The 13,940-nt window shown below is 46.3% G+C and overlaps 1 protein-coding gene across 1 annotated transcript in view; it reads left to right on the top strand.

Moving 5' to 3' along the window:
- The first annotated feature begins 13,289 nt into the window (after positions 1 to 13,289).
- The window catches only part of EPB41 (erythrocyte membrane protein band 4.1), a 698,787-nt gene continuing 698,136 nt past the window's right edge, over positions 13,290 to 13,940 (top strand). The window contains exon 1 of the mRNA XM_069224160.1: positions 13,290 to 13,311. The gene's annotated coding sequence lies outside the window, so the exon portion shown is untranslated. The remainder of the gene's footprint in view (positions 13,312 to 13,940) is intronic.

Here is a 13,940-nt window from a genome sequence, read left to right on the forward strand (position 1 = left end):
TGACATATGTTTACCAATTCTTTAAAATATTAATTGTGGACTTTTATCTTGGCTATATCCAAAGCAGTGCTATTCTCTTCAGTATTCCTCCTTCAAGGAAGTACTTACATTACAATGCACGATGAATATTCTAAATCTGAAACATAAACTAGCTATACTATTTGTTACATACAGCTTTTTCTTCTATATGTATTCTACACAGAAAACATGTTTTGCTACTTTTTCCCAGCATTGGCAAAGCCAGTGGGCTAAGCTGTAATGCAATAAACAGCATTTGTTCACCAAACGCATGCAAACAGTATTTGTGAATGCCTTTGTTTACAACTGTTGGTAAATTAAAGCCAAACCTGTTGGCGTTGCCAATGCTTGATTGTGTGAGTGAAACGGGCCCTGTTTCTGTCGGGGTAGCAGTTCTGTTTCGGAACTGCGCTTCCACTTCATCTGCTCCTTTTGTTCAAGTTCTTTGTATTTATAGGAGAACACAGTTTACAAACGCGCGCTCTCGCCAGCAGTCGTGAACTTCACTAATAACAGAGCAAAGACAGATTACTAGCATTACTAGCTACTCATCCGATGGTCTTCCAGGACTGTCGTGAGCTTCATCAGATTTTCAACATGTGGTACCCATCTTGGCCAGAAGGTGGCAGTAAAATATTGAATTATTATCTCCACTTCTCCAAATAGAACATTGACGTCAGGTAAATGAAAGTTTCCCTCACTTACAGTAACATGCCTTGACCCCAGAAACAGTACACGTTTTCCTCACAGTTGCAGAAGCAGCACTGTACAGGCCTCCCTCACAAGCAAAACAGATACACCAGTGGAAACAGCGCTGCAAACTTCCTTCACAAAAGGATACCACACGGAGGGCTGCAGTGCAAGCTTACTTTACCAACAGAATAATTTTGCGTGGGTATAGCCAGGCAAACTTTTATTGCAAACGGTACAGGCAAAACAGAAGTGCAGGGCTGTATTTACTGAATGTAACAGTTTGCAGGGTTTGTATGGGTGACCATGGCCAGCAGACTCTGAAAGAGCTATTCAACAAAAAACATAACGAACATTTTTAAAGCAGCGCAAAGTAATAAAGCAAGTTACAAGCTTACAAATTCATCACTGTACTTTTGAAACAGGTAGATATTTAGGGGCAGATTTATGAGAAAGTGGCGCATCAGTTCCAATGCACCACTTTTCTTGCGCCCCCCTTTACCCTCCTAACAACACCATGGTTGCGACATATTTACAATGCGGCGCAACCATGGCGGTCGTTACCACAACAGGATCAACATTTTTGAAGCTGTTGTGGTGCTTTGCTGCACTAGCGTCAAAAATGTTGACGCTAGTGCAGCCAACCAAAGGGAGGCCTATAGAACAATATGGGTGCGTCAGTTTAACGCCTGCCCTGAGCAGGCGTTAAAAATGACAGAAAAAATGGCGCAGTGAAATCTTGTAAATTTCACTGCACCATTTTTTTGGGCTTCCTAACAGGGGAACACATCCCATGCATACGTTATGCCTGATGCAAGGGGTTGCAAAGAGGCGCAATGCATGCACCTTGTAAATATGGCGTGGGGAAATGGCCACCTTAACACCACCTTAGCATCATAAAAATTATGCCAAGGCAGCATAAGGGGGCGCTAGGTGCTTGTAAATCTGCCCCTTAGCTTCTTTCTAAACTGCAAGTCTGCAATACTGAGACAGACAGTTTTCATATTTGGTTTTAATATTTGTCACATTCACTTAAGCTAACCCTTTTGATAATGTTCAGAATATTGGCTTTGGTGTGGACAGTGGAATGCTGGCTGTGCATGGCTTGAGGAAGGAGAGAGACAGATCCGCAAACGAGGTACTTCATGGGTGTAGTTGACCTTGCGACAAGCATTTGCTGTTTTCAGAGGTTGTGTTACACTACACTGATTTGTACAATGCACATTGTTCTGTTAGTATTATCTTGCAGCACTGTCAGAGTTCGAGTACCTTCATCATGAACTCAAATATTCCATTGCAGACCAGAGATTATGATTTTGCTTTGTTTAGGCTGATCATTGCATCACGTGAGGTTCATGTGCTGTTTTGGGGTGCTTTATCACTGGTAACTGGGTTATAGTGAGTTATAATGTTTGTACTTGTAGCTTCAGGAATTAGTAACTTGGATACATGTCACCTACATGGTTGGTATTTGCATTCCCCAGCTGGCTGTAAGTGGGTGAGGTAGCTGTCCGCACGGTGTTTTGCTGAAGATCCACAGCGTCCCTCTACATGATGGACTGTTGTGCATTGATTAGATATTAGGGTTTAGTGTATTATGATCCCTTGTAGTAGGGTGTGTGATGTTATGAAGAAGGAGATGATGTTGACTGCTTGACAAATTCCACATATGCAGTGTACGTGAACTATGTTGGATGCACAGGCGGTGTCCTAGTTAACGTATACCATTGGATGTTTTATTTGTTGGTGCCACTGGTAGAACGAGCCTTGTCTTGACAGAAGTCTTTCAAACCAGGAATATGCTGTAAGAGCCTGCGTACATTTTAGAAGCAGGGGCACTGCACCTCGTGGCCCAAGTCATTTCAGTAGTGTGTGCCCATCTTTCCTTTAACTGCTGTTTGACGTACTGGAACAACGTGTGGTGCGGACCCCGTTGTGCCTCTGGTGAAATGTACAGGTACGCTTCCGGGGAAAACTGCTGTGTGAAAGTTCCACATGTTTTCGAAAAGGCCAAAAACATTTACTAATGAACTCAATGTGTGAGTACGGTAACCTGTAGTAAGTACACCGAGTGTCTATTTGACACATAGATAAAGACAACTGGTGTCACTTGAAATGTGTAACTGTCCCGCACTGTGTAAAAAGGTGGCAAATGAACCTCTGCAGTAAGACAAATCAAACGTGCCCCATAAAAAATGTCAATCACATTCAGTATCGTTAGAAATGGCACAGCCGAGGTATATCAGCAATATTACATGCTGGCTAATGTGGATGATGATCACACCATTCACAGAAAGCAGGTCATTATTAGGTCTCACCTGAGACAGCGCATGCGCTGTCGCAAGACATTGCGTTAGCTTACAAGTGGGCGTAGATGACACCGATTTATTACTATTTGTTGGCTTCCACATCACTCTCATTTTCATGCTTCTGTTTGGTGAGCGTGTGCTGACAGTACCTCCTCTTTGTCTCTTAGACCCTCCCTTGGAGCACGCACAAAGCATTTGTGTCCTACCACTGCTTACCTTGTGGGAACTATTTTTTGTGTGGAAGTACTCCAAGTGAGTGCATGTGTTTGTGTTCATCTGCTTGCACACAGCCCCTCCCTCACACCACTCCACTCTCCTTGACTCCTGCCTCATCCCTCTATGCATGTTGCCTAACACTCCATCCCTCTATTTGTGCTGACTTCAGCCCCCACTCTCTCTCCTCATGTTGTCTCCTGTGCCGCAAAACAAAAAACAAAGCGGCATGGCTCAGACAGTGCTGGCTGCATCATAAAACTTTATTTTGAACTTTTTCTCTGTGTTGCCCTCCCACACAGCCTCCGGCACACTATACAACATGGCTATAAAACATATTGACAAAGCCAATAGCTCTCCTAGGCGAGAAACAATGGCACTGCTTTCTTTCCAATTTGGTAAGCTTCCCAAATGCCAAAAGGTATCCTGGTTGTAAATGTTAAAGGGCCTAATAAGAAACTACATGGAAATAAAACAACAGTTTTCAAATAGAAAGATTATGAACAATGCAAAAAAACAATGCTTGCCAAATAATCAGGTATTTAACTTATTGTGAAAAGGAGGTCAAAAGTAATTCCTAAATAGAGAGACAGGTTATTCTACAACTTAACATTACAAAAGAGGCCCAGCTAAAAGACTACAACAGGATGGATCGGAAAAGGGATTTTCCTTCTAGAAAAAACCCTCACCCACCAGGGTTACCCCTGGGTGGCATGCTTCATCATTGGGTTTCTTCCCATTCCCATTCCGCTATGAGCGGGCCATGCTACGACCTATGGGATACGTGGGAGCACTGATGTAGTCTTGTCAATGTGAATCACAGGAGGGATAGGAGTGGTGGGGTCTTGGATGAGTTAAAAATACCTGTCTCCTAGTAATTCCAATGATTTAATAGATCTCTTGGAGTCAGTATGATTAAAAAGGGGCTGCGGAAGTGGGGGATGTAATGTCCCTGACTTCTTAGTCTACATGTTTCGGAGCCTTACCCCTAGGCTCCTCTTCAGGACCAAGGTGGACTCCCTGGTGCCACTCCGTGTTTGACTACCTCTAATGAAAACATAAATAATACATGCTCAGTGATATAGTGCAATTCACCTTACTAATGTGGTGTCATGTGATTCACATTGACGAGACTACATCAGTGCTCCCACGTATCCCGTAGGTCGTAGTATGCCCCGCCCGAAGCGGAACGGGAGGAAACCCAATGATGAAGCATGCCACCAAGGGGTATCCCTGGTGGGTGAGGGTTTTTCTAACAGGAAAATCCTTTTTCCTATCCATCCTGTGGTAGTTCTTTTAGCTGGGCCTCTTTTGTAATGTTCTATAGGCTATAAGGAGGACAGACCCAGACCCACAACCTCCTTCTCCCTCTTTGTTTTTCTATTCTACAACTTAGTTATAACAACTATAAATGAGCATCCATCCACTCACCAGTGCCAAAAAGCGGGAACGTCCAGCAAAAAAGGCAGACATAATAGACTAGCTGGTGAGAAGGGAAGATGCCAAAGAGGGAAGTATGTAGGGTTTGTTTTGAAGAGGGTCCGATGCCAAACAAAACAGAGATTTAAATAGTGTCCTATTTTCTACTGTGAGGCCGTGGAGTTTAATAAATAGAATGGACACGTTGGCAGAAGAGGAACCATGAGTATGTCTGGCTGAAGAAATCTGAATCAACTAGAGGGTGTTCAAAAGATATTTGGGCTTGCAAGCTCTAATGAATTTCCTGGATTAATCCAGGAGAATTTTATGGTCTGTGCCATCATCTTCTGATTTTCTTAAGGGAGCGGTGCATAACTATTCCATATGAAAGAGAGAGCATGTTTGTAAATATGAAGAATAAAAATAGAATCTTTATTGCGAAATTACACACATATAAAAAGCTGTGAAATACTTGTTGCAAAACATTATTAGAATCAGTTAAACAGGTTAGTTAGTTAAAAAAGACACAGTAGCTTGGAATGTGTGGAAACATACAGAAAGTCTACCTCTTCCATAATTACCTAAGGTGTGCAGAAAATAAACATGTTGCAATAATTATCTCCTTTCTGCTTGCCACTGTAAGCTAGAAAAACAGAATATAAGAAAGAAAAACAATGTTTTCTTTTGTTCCCTAATCATCTGTAATAATTATACTTTGTGACCTGACCTGCCTTTTCTCTTGGTTGCTGGCTCTGGCAACAGGCACTGTGACACAAGAGGTCAATTGTAATAAGTTGTTGCTGTTGAGTTCTGGCGTCATTTCTTTATGATAAGTGACTGTGTGTGTCACAAGTTGTCTATATTAAATTAGAGGCAGGTTTTTATACAGTGGTTGCAGAATCCCATGTATTATAAGAAGTACATAGACACATCATGGAAAGCAAAGAGGGGATACTGCCCAGAAAAACCCTGAGATTGATCACCTCAACCCAGTGAAATCCTAAGGATTTTTGGGACCCCAGGCAGGGCATAATTTGGCCGTCCTTCTTACAAACTATTCTGAATTTCATTCTCCGCTGTCTGATAATTCAAGCCTGCAAAATACAAAACAACACTGAATTAAATTTGAAAGTATCAGAAAAGGGGTCACAGAGAAACAGAGGAAAATGTTGAGACAGAGAAATAAAGTTGATATTGAGATAAAAATCACTTTCTCGTGTGGCGCCCTGGTAGATTAGGGTCCTTGGGAATTGTCCACTTTGCCCATGCTTTCAAACATCTCCGCTTTACCTCAGCTCCTGGAGATGGTGCATTGCCGTAAGCTGAAGCCCACCATTCATCAGTTCAAATGTTATGAGGGCCGTGTGCCGGTGAAAGTACTCTCTCAACAGAAACGTTGCTTGAACATGTGGTACAACCAGCATATGCATGATGCTTGTGTTTAATCATGCATTGAAATTCCATTTTATGGCCAAATTGTTTGCAAAACGTTGTAGCTAAACACATTTCTTTGAATAACTGCTAGACATTGTTATAATGAAGATGGATGAGTCCATACAGAGAAGTTGCAGGAGTGTTCTGACCTTGGAGCCCCTGACAGAGGGCTTTATGCTTTGTGGTGGTGACCTAGGGTAGTAGGAAATAAAGAGGCCTGGGTTGCATACCTCGTGGGTAGTTACCAACCCCACCTTGTGTCTGCCACTTAATAGGACAGGCCCACCACGAGGCACCAGCCAACAAGTGGCGACGAGGAGGCCAGTTTCTGCTGCCTTACCTTGTCCGTTCCATTGGCTGCCTTTGCTGCTGGTCCGACCTGTGGGCCATGGTGTGACAGCCTGTACCCTGCATCGGCACGCGACTCCCGCCTGCAGCGATCTCTGCATTCTTTGCCACACTGAGCTGGCTCTACTACGGGTGGAGAGCTCAGCTCCGTGTTATTCACTGAGTGCTCCTGTTTTGTCAGTGGCCCCTGTTGCCACCTAGAGGTGTTTTTCTGGTACCGCACCTCTAGCTGCTTTCAACCATCGGCTCACATGCCTGCTCGGCTATCCATGCCATGCTGCCTATCTGCCTGGATCCATCATTTGTCTGGCTGAGAAGGTGATGCTGTCTGCTGTCTCGGGGAGGCCAAGTTTTTTCCTCTCACTGGGATTTATGCCTACTTGTAAGTGAAGGCTGCTGCTGGGCCATCCACTGTGTCACCTCATCTGTTGCTTTGGTGAGGCCCCACATACTCTTCTCATTGGCAGACTGCAATGCATGATTTAAAAGAAAGGCTGCTGCTGTACCACCTGCTTTGGTTCCTGTGATTGATTTTCTTTGTTGACTGCCTAACAATCCATCCAGCATCTCCTTAGCCTGGTGTGTACCCTCCTGTGTGGCACTGTATCTGTGGTGTTCCCTAGATTGGTTGCTGGTGGGGAAGAGGAGCATGTGCCACTTTTCACAATCACGTGGCACGCACACATCAAATTCAACTGTAGCCACTATTCTGTGATGGAACGCCAAAGATAAGAGTGCCGTAATGTCTGCAATTACATCCATACCACCCATAGAGCCATTCGTAGTCCATAGTGCCCTGTCTGCTCAAGCTGTGAAATGGAAGGACCGGATTGAGCGCCAAGACACATACTTTGCAGCTGTAGCGCTCGACAGTGATAGGTGGCGTTCCATGCTCCTGCACTTTGGAGGTGCAGCCATCCATAAACTGGGAAAATCTATTACAGAAATTGGACCGTCTTTCACATATGGCATGCTGAAATAGGCCTTGACTGCACACTTCGAGCCCCTTGCAAACCCAGACTATGAGCGCTGTGCCAAGCTTGTCAACTACCTGATGAATCCGTTGATGCTTTCTATGCCCGCCTGAAGGATCTGGCCAGTACTTGCACACTGCCCAATGAGAATTACGAAATCTGGGCTCAATTCATCCAAGGGTGTCTAACAATCAAATTGAGAGAACGTATCCTCCAGGTCCTAAGGATGCCCATGGCAGACATATTGACAAAGGGAAGGTCCGAAGAACTGTCCAAGATGCAAGCAGCACACATGGAAGCAGCATTACAAAGCCAAGTGAAGACGGAACCAGTCCTTACCCAAACCAAGGGCCATGTCCAGCATGTGGAAAACGATGCTCAGCATGCAACAAGTTGAACCATTTTCGGAAAGTATACCGATCCTAGACACCTCAGCAGGGACCCAAGTCAAAACCTGTCAACGCTATGCACACACCGATAGCTCCAGAAGATGAAGAGGACATGGGCAACGATAACATAGAAGGAGCCATCCACGTCATACATGCCATGCGACCTAGTGGGCATCCGAGAAAATGAATTCTTGAGTGTAACATACTCCTTGCTGGTCATCAAGTGCACGCGTTGATCGACACTGGAGCGTCCATTAACATTGTGGAACAGCCTGTGCTGAAGACATTCCCAACACCACCAGTTCTGCGCTCCAAACTATGTGAGTATTCGCTCATGGATCAACGGCTCCATTCCCACTGGGCAGAGTGTTCTACACCGATATTGCTCATAAATCCGACTCTATTTGCAACAAACAGCTGACCCGCTACCTCGAAATCAACAACATCCTGGACCCTTCCCAATCGGGTTTTCTCAGTAACCACAGCACCGAGACCGCCCTCATCGCCGCCACTAACGACATCCGGACCCTGATGGATAAAGGAGTAACAGCCGCCCTCATCCTCCTGGACCTATCAGCAGCCTTTGACACGGTCTGCCACCGCACCCTATCAGCACGCCTCCATGACGCCGGTATCCAAGAGAAGGCCCTGGCCTGGACCACATCCTTCCTCTCCGGCAGAACCCAGAGCGTCCGCCTCCCACCCTTCCGCTCCAAAACCACCGAGATCATCTGCGGCGTCCCACAGGGATCCTCCCTCAGCCCGACACTGTTCAATATCTACATGGCCCACCTCGCCCACGTCGCACGACAACACAACCTCAACATCATCTCCTACGCTGACGACACCCAGCTGATCATATCCCTCACTGAAGATCCCCACACCGCCAAAGCTAACCTCCACCGAGGAATGAAGGCCGTAGCCGACTGGATGAAGGACAGCAGACTGAAGCTGAACTCAGACAAGACGGAGGTCCTCATTCTCGGACCCACCCCATCAGCCTGGGACGACTCTTGGTGGCCCACGTCACTAGGCACAGCCCTGGAACCCACGGACCACGCACGCAACCTGGGGGTCATCCTCGACTCCACTCTCTCCATGACCAGGCAAGTCAACGCCGTCTCCGCGTCCTGCTTTAACACCCTCCGTATGCTCCGCAGGATCTTCAAATGGATCCCCCTCGACACGAGAAAAACCATTACCCAGGCCCTCATCACCAACAGACTCGACTACGGGAACGCCCTCTACTCAGGAATTACAAACAAGCTGCTGAAACGACTCCAACGCATCCAGAACGCCTCGGCCCGACTCATCCTCGATGTCCCCCACCGCAGCCACATCACACTCCACCTGAGAGGCCTGCACTGGCTCCCCGTCAACAAAAGGATCACCTTCAAGCTCCTGATCCACGCACACAAAGCACTGCACAACACCGGACCCACCTACCTCAACAACCGACTCAGCTTCTACACCCCCACCCGAAGCCTCCGCTCAGCCAACCTCGCCCTCGCCACAGTACCCCGCATCCGAAAAACCACAGCCGGCGGCAGATCCTTCTCCTACCTAGCCGCCAAGACCTGGAACTCTCTCCCCACCAACCTACACAAGACCCAGGACCTGCTGGCCTTCAGAAGACTCCTCAAGACCTGGCTCTTCGACCAGTAGCACCCCCCCCTCCCCAGCGCCTTGAGACCCTCGCGGGTATGTAGCGCGCTTTACATATGCAGTGATTGATTGATTGATTGAAAGTGTATGGCAGCAGAGTTTAGCTCAGTAATGCTGCTGAACTGCCAAACAGCGGAGAGCCTCCAACTCGTTGCTTTCACTTTCAGCGTACATTAGGAAAGTGTGGATGATCTGGTTGCTGAGCTTGCAGCTTTATTTGAAGTCATATGGTGCCTCAAAGATCACCTGATACACCTGCATATTGACCACTCCATCCAAACGGTTGCCCTGGAACATTGCAGAATGTGTTTCCATCTAATGCCCAAGGGGCCTTGAGGGAGTCCTGAACGTCAGTAACAATATCCTTATGTTGGAAGAACACCTTGACCGCCTGAGAGCAATGTTACAATGATTGTGGGAAAATGGCTTCACATTTCATCTAGAGAAGTTTGCCTTCCTTCAGACAGAGGTGGCTTTTTTGGGTATCGATTTTCCCAGATTGAAGAAATGTCAAATCCAGCAAAAGTACATGACATCCAGCCAGCACCAGCACCCATCATAGTTACTGGGGTGGGAAGCTTTCTAAGTATGGTCACATAGTGTGGACATTTCATTTGAAATCTGCCTGACCTTACAGCCCCACTGAGAGAACTGATAAAGGCCAATACGATTTGGAGCAGGGAACCCAAACAGGGAAAAGCATTCCAAGTGTTGAAACAGGTGTTGTCGGCAGACACCACCCTAGTCTACTTTGATCCAAACCGGGAGCCAGAGTTGTCTGTTAATGCAAAGCCGTACTGGACTGAGAGCTGTATTACCTTAAAAGCAAAACAACAGCAAATGGTTTCTGGTGGAATACGCTAGCTGGGCTTTAACAGAAACTGAGCAACGTTACTCCCATACAGAAAAAGAGGACATCATAGTGCATTGGGCTGCCTTCATTTCCTCTTATATCTCTATGGCCTGCCATTGGTCGTTCATATAGATCACAAGCCATTGATCCCACTGTTCATGGGGTAATCTTCAAAGCTCCCGCCGAGGATTGAAAAATGGATTTTACAATTGCGAAAATACAGTTTCACTGTTATATATCACCCTGGAACACAGAATCCGGTGGACTACTTATCGAGGCACGCAAAACCGGCTATGGCGAAAGAAGAGTCGGAGGCTGACAAAACAGAGGAATATGTTCAATTTGTTGCGGAGCGATCCAGCCCGCTGCCCACATCTCTTGCGGAGATCTTTGAAGCCACAACCACTGATGAGTGTCTCCGAATAGCAATTTCTGCCATAGCATCAGGAAGCTGGTGCACACTGATCAACAAAACACCCCACTGGACCGAGGACACACAATTGACATCAGACTCCCACAACGTCCATTCAGAACTGGCAGTATCTCCTGAAGGAAGCTTGATGAAGGGGCCTTGCCTAGTGATTACAAGAACTCTACAACAACGAGTGATCAACCTCACTCCCATTGTTCATCGGGGGATTGTTAAAACAAAGTCCCGTTTGAGATGCAAGGTATGGCCCCCTAATCTAGATGACTTACTGGAACGGACTGTATGTCAGTGTCCGCTATGTCAAGCTGCTGGCCATGCAGAACTGCCAGTGGCCATTCGCATGGAGACCATTCCCATGGTAGAGAGCCAGTGTGGACTTTGGAAGCCTCCCAGAAGGTCAACACATGTTAGTCGTCATAGATGACTTTTCAAAACAACCAGAAGTTGAAATCATGGACTCAACAACCACAAGCCAGACAATACCCAGGCCAGAGAAGATCATGGGCACTTACGGGCTACTTAAAGAATTGTGCACTGACAATGGCCCTCCATTCTCTAGCCAGGAGTTCACAGAATATTTGGAATTCTGCGCCATCTATCATCAGAAAATCACCCCCTTGCTGGCCAGGGTCAGGCGAGCCAAACGAAGTACCATTACTGTTGGTGACCTAGTGTTGGGGAAATAAAGGCATCCCTGGAGCAAGTTCTTGTTGCCCTTTGAACTTGATGCATGGAAAGTATTGTTGGTGAAAGGGAATATGATAACTGTCCTGAGGGCTGGAGAGTACATCACAAGGAACATATATTTTTTCAAGCCCTACATGTCGCCAGCGAATAGGCAAGAAATGAATCTCAACACACAGCCAGTAGAGGAGAAAAGAAGTAATGAGGAAAACTTATCATCCCAGTATTCCAGTAAACCAGACTCCTGTAGTGGCTCGCTCTCAATAAGCCAGGGCATGCGCACCTCTGGAAGGGAAAGCAAGCGTGCCACCTGATCTTAATGATTGCTGCAGGCAGCATGGTAAGATGAGGCAGGGAAAGAGACCACCCACCAAGGAACAAAGAGACATCTTCTCCGACCTCATCCAGCGAGATCTTCTCGCCTCAAAGATTTTGTACTAAATTGAACTCTGCTTCTTTCTTTTGTGTTTTAATTTCCTTTTCTTTCTTTTGTTTCTCTCTCTCTCTTTCATTTCCTCTCTCAGTTTATCTGCTTCCTCTCCTGTTGGTTCAGTGTTGCTAGTTAACTGCATCTGACTATTATTTATTTATTTTATTTTATCTTTTGGGGTAAAGGAAGAATGTTACATTGTAGATGGATGAGCCTATAGTGTAGAGAAGTTGCAGGGGTGTTCCAAAATCAGAATCCCTGACAGAGGGCTATATTTTTTGGACTGGTGATGTAGGGTAGTAGGAAATAAAGAGGCCTAGGGTGCCTACCTTGTGCTTGAGAAGACCTGCCAGAAAGCATCAACCAACCTGGCTGCGTTGTACCCGCTTCTGAAGTCTAAGTCGATACCTATGCGAAGCAAGGTGCGTGCAATCAACGCAATTGTTCAACCAACAATGACATATGCTTCACCGGTATCGAGCGGTTGCCAGCCGGAGTATCGGCAGTCTCTGCAGACACTACAGAGCAAAGCCTTACGGATAACAGCAGGGGCTCCTTGCTTCACAAGAACAACAGAGATCTAGGCATTTAGATGATGGACGACTATCTTCGCAAACTCAATGAGAAATTCTACAAAGGATTAGATTAAAAGGAAAACCCACTGATCAAGAATCTTGCTGACATTACTGCAAACCCTTTTGACCACTATCCACGGCCCATCACAGCGCTGACCATGTGAACCAACTTCACCTGTGACAAAGTGTCACATATCAATCATTAATCAAAACAGGGACTTAAAAATTCAAATTGAATGTAGAGTAATGAAGGTAATGCCTTGGTATCCAAAGCACACTACTGTCTGATAGAATCTGACAGCCAGAGAAGACGATGACAGACCTCGCAGCTAGCCCCACCTTGTGTCTGCCAGATATTTCTTCTGGCCGCTAATCGAACAGGCCCACCACGATGCACCCAACGACGAGGACACACTTCCATTGTTAAAAGTGAAACTGCAAATCATGAAATGTTTCTGCCTTTCACTGCCTGCCACAGCACACTGGAAAGCTATTTTGCCGCGGTAATACACCACAAATTGTATGATGTTCCCTTAGTGCTTTATTCAAGGTGAGATAGCTCTGGAATCCGCCACCACAACCAAGCCGGAAGCAGTCCAAGGCCTAGGAGTTCCCCATGGGTTTTCCCTTGCTTACCACAAGGCAGCCCGGTCCTGGCGTGCCCAGAAATCGATTTTCGTCGATGCGCGTGCTCAGGCCAGCGCTTCTTGGTGGGACGTGCCGCCCTGTTATCTCTCCGACCAGGCCCGCCTGTCTTTGTTGATCCTGCCAGGTCGGGTGTGTCTGAAAGGGCCATATTTTGTACGGCGCAGTTTCCACGAACCTCCTTTACACAGTCGCAAGACCGGTCTTCTCCCACAAGCACACCGTTCCGAACTCGGTAAGACAAGTGGCCATTCTTTTTTATTTTTATTGTTTTATGAAATATGAAGCGCTGGCTCGGGGCACATAATCACGTGGCTGGGGATGGCCGAATCCCCTGGGAGTGGGTCTCAGTTACAAATGAGAAACATGCACTTATCTACTCACTCTGGACACGTGTACCGCTAGCCCGTAAAACTATTTAATCGGACCTTTGTATTTTTGGTGACAAGTTAATAACTAATTATGCTCCCTTATAATGTTTTGGGTGGAAACACACACACATATACGAATATGAGTGGCAGGCTGTAATTATGTTCAAGGTAATATTCAAGGGGCCGGGCGTTAGTAATGGTGAAGCGCATTAGCTTTCAAGGCTACACAAGCCCTTTGTTTAAACCTGTATCGGAAATATACTTCTCTCTTTAGAATTCCACTTAAAGGACCTACACATTCTGCATAGAGAGTGTCTGTTCCCTTGGGTCAGTGCTCAGTAGAACTCCCAAGAGTGCTTCCTCCTACTCCGAGTTTGCGCGTGAGAGGCCTTTATCGTACCTGGACCGCAGGCAAGAGGGCTGGGCACAGGCGAAGGAAAGATCAGATGCAGGGGGGCTTTCAAAACAAGCATTGGTAAAGTCAATTAGTTTG

This window comes from Pleurodeles waltl, chromosome 3_1 (genome assembly GCF_031143425.1).
Source record: "Pleurodeles waltl isolate 20211129_DDA chromosome 3_1, aPleWal1.hap1.20221129, whole genome shotgun sequence".
In the NCBI taxonomy this organism is placed as follows: domain Eukaryota; kingdom Metazoa; phylum Chordata; class Amphibia; order Caudata; family Salamandridae; genus Pleurodeles; species Pleurodeles waltl.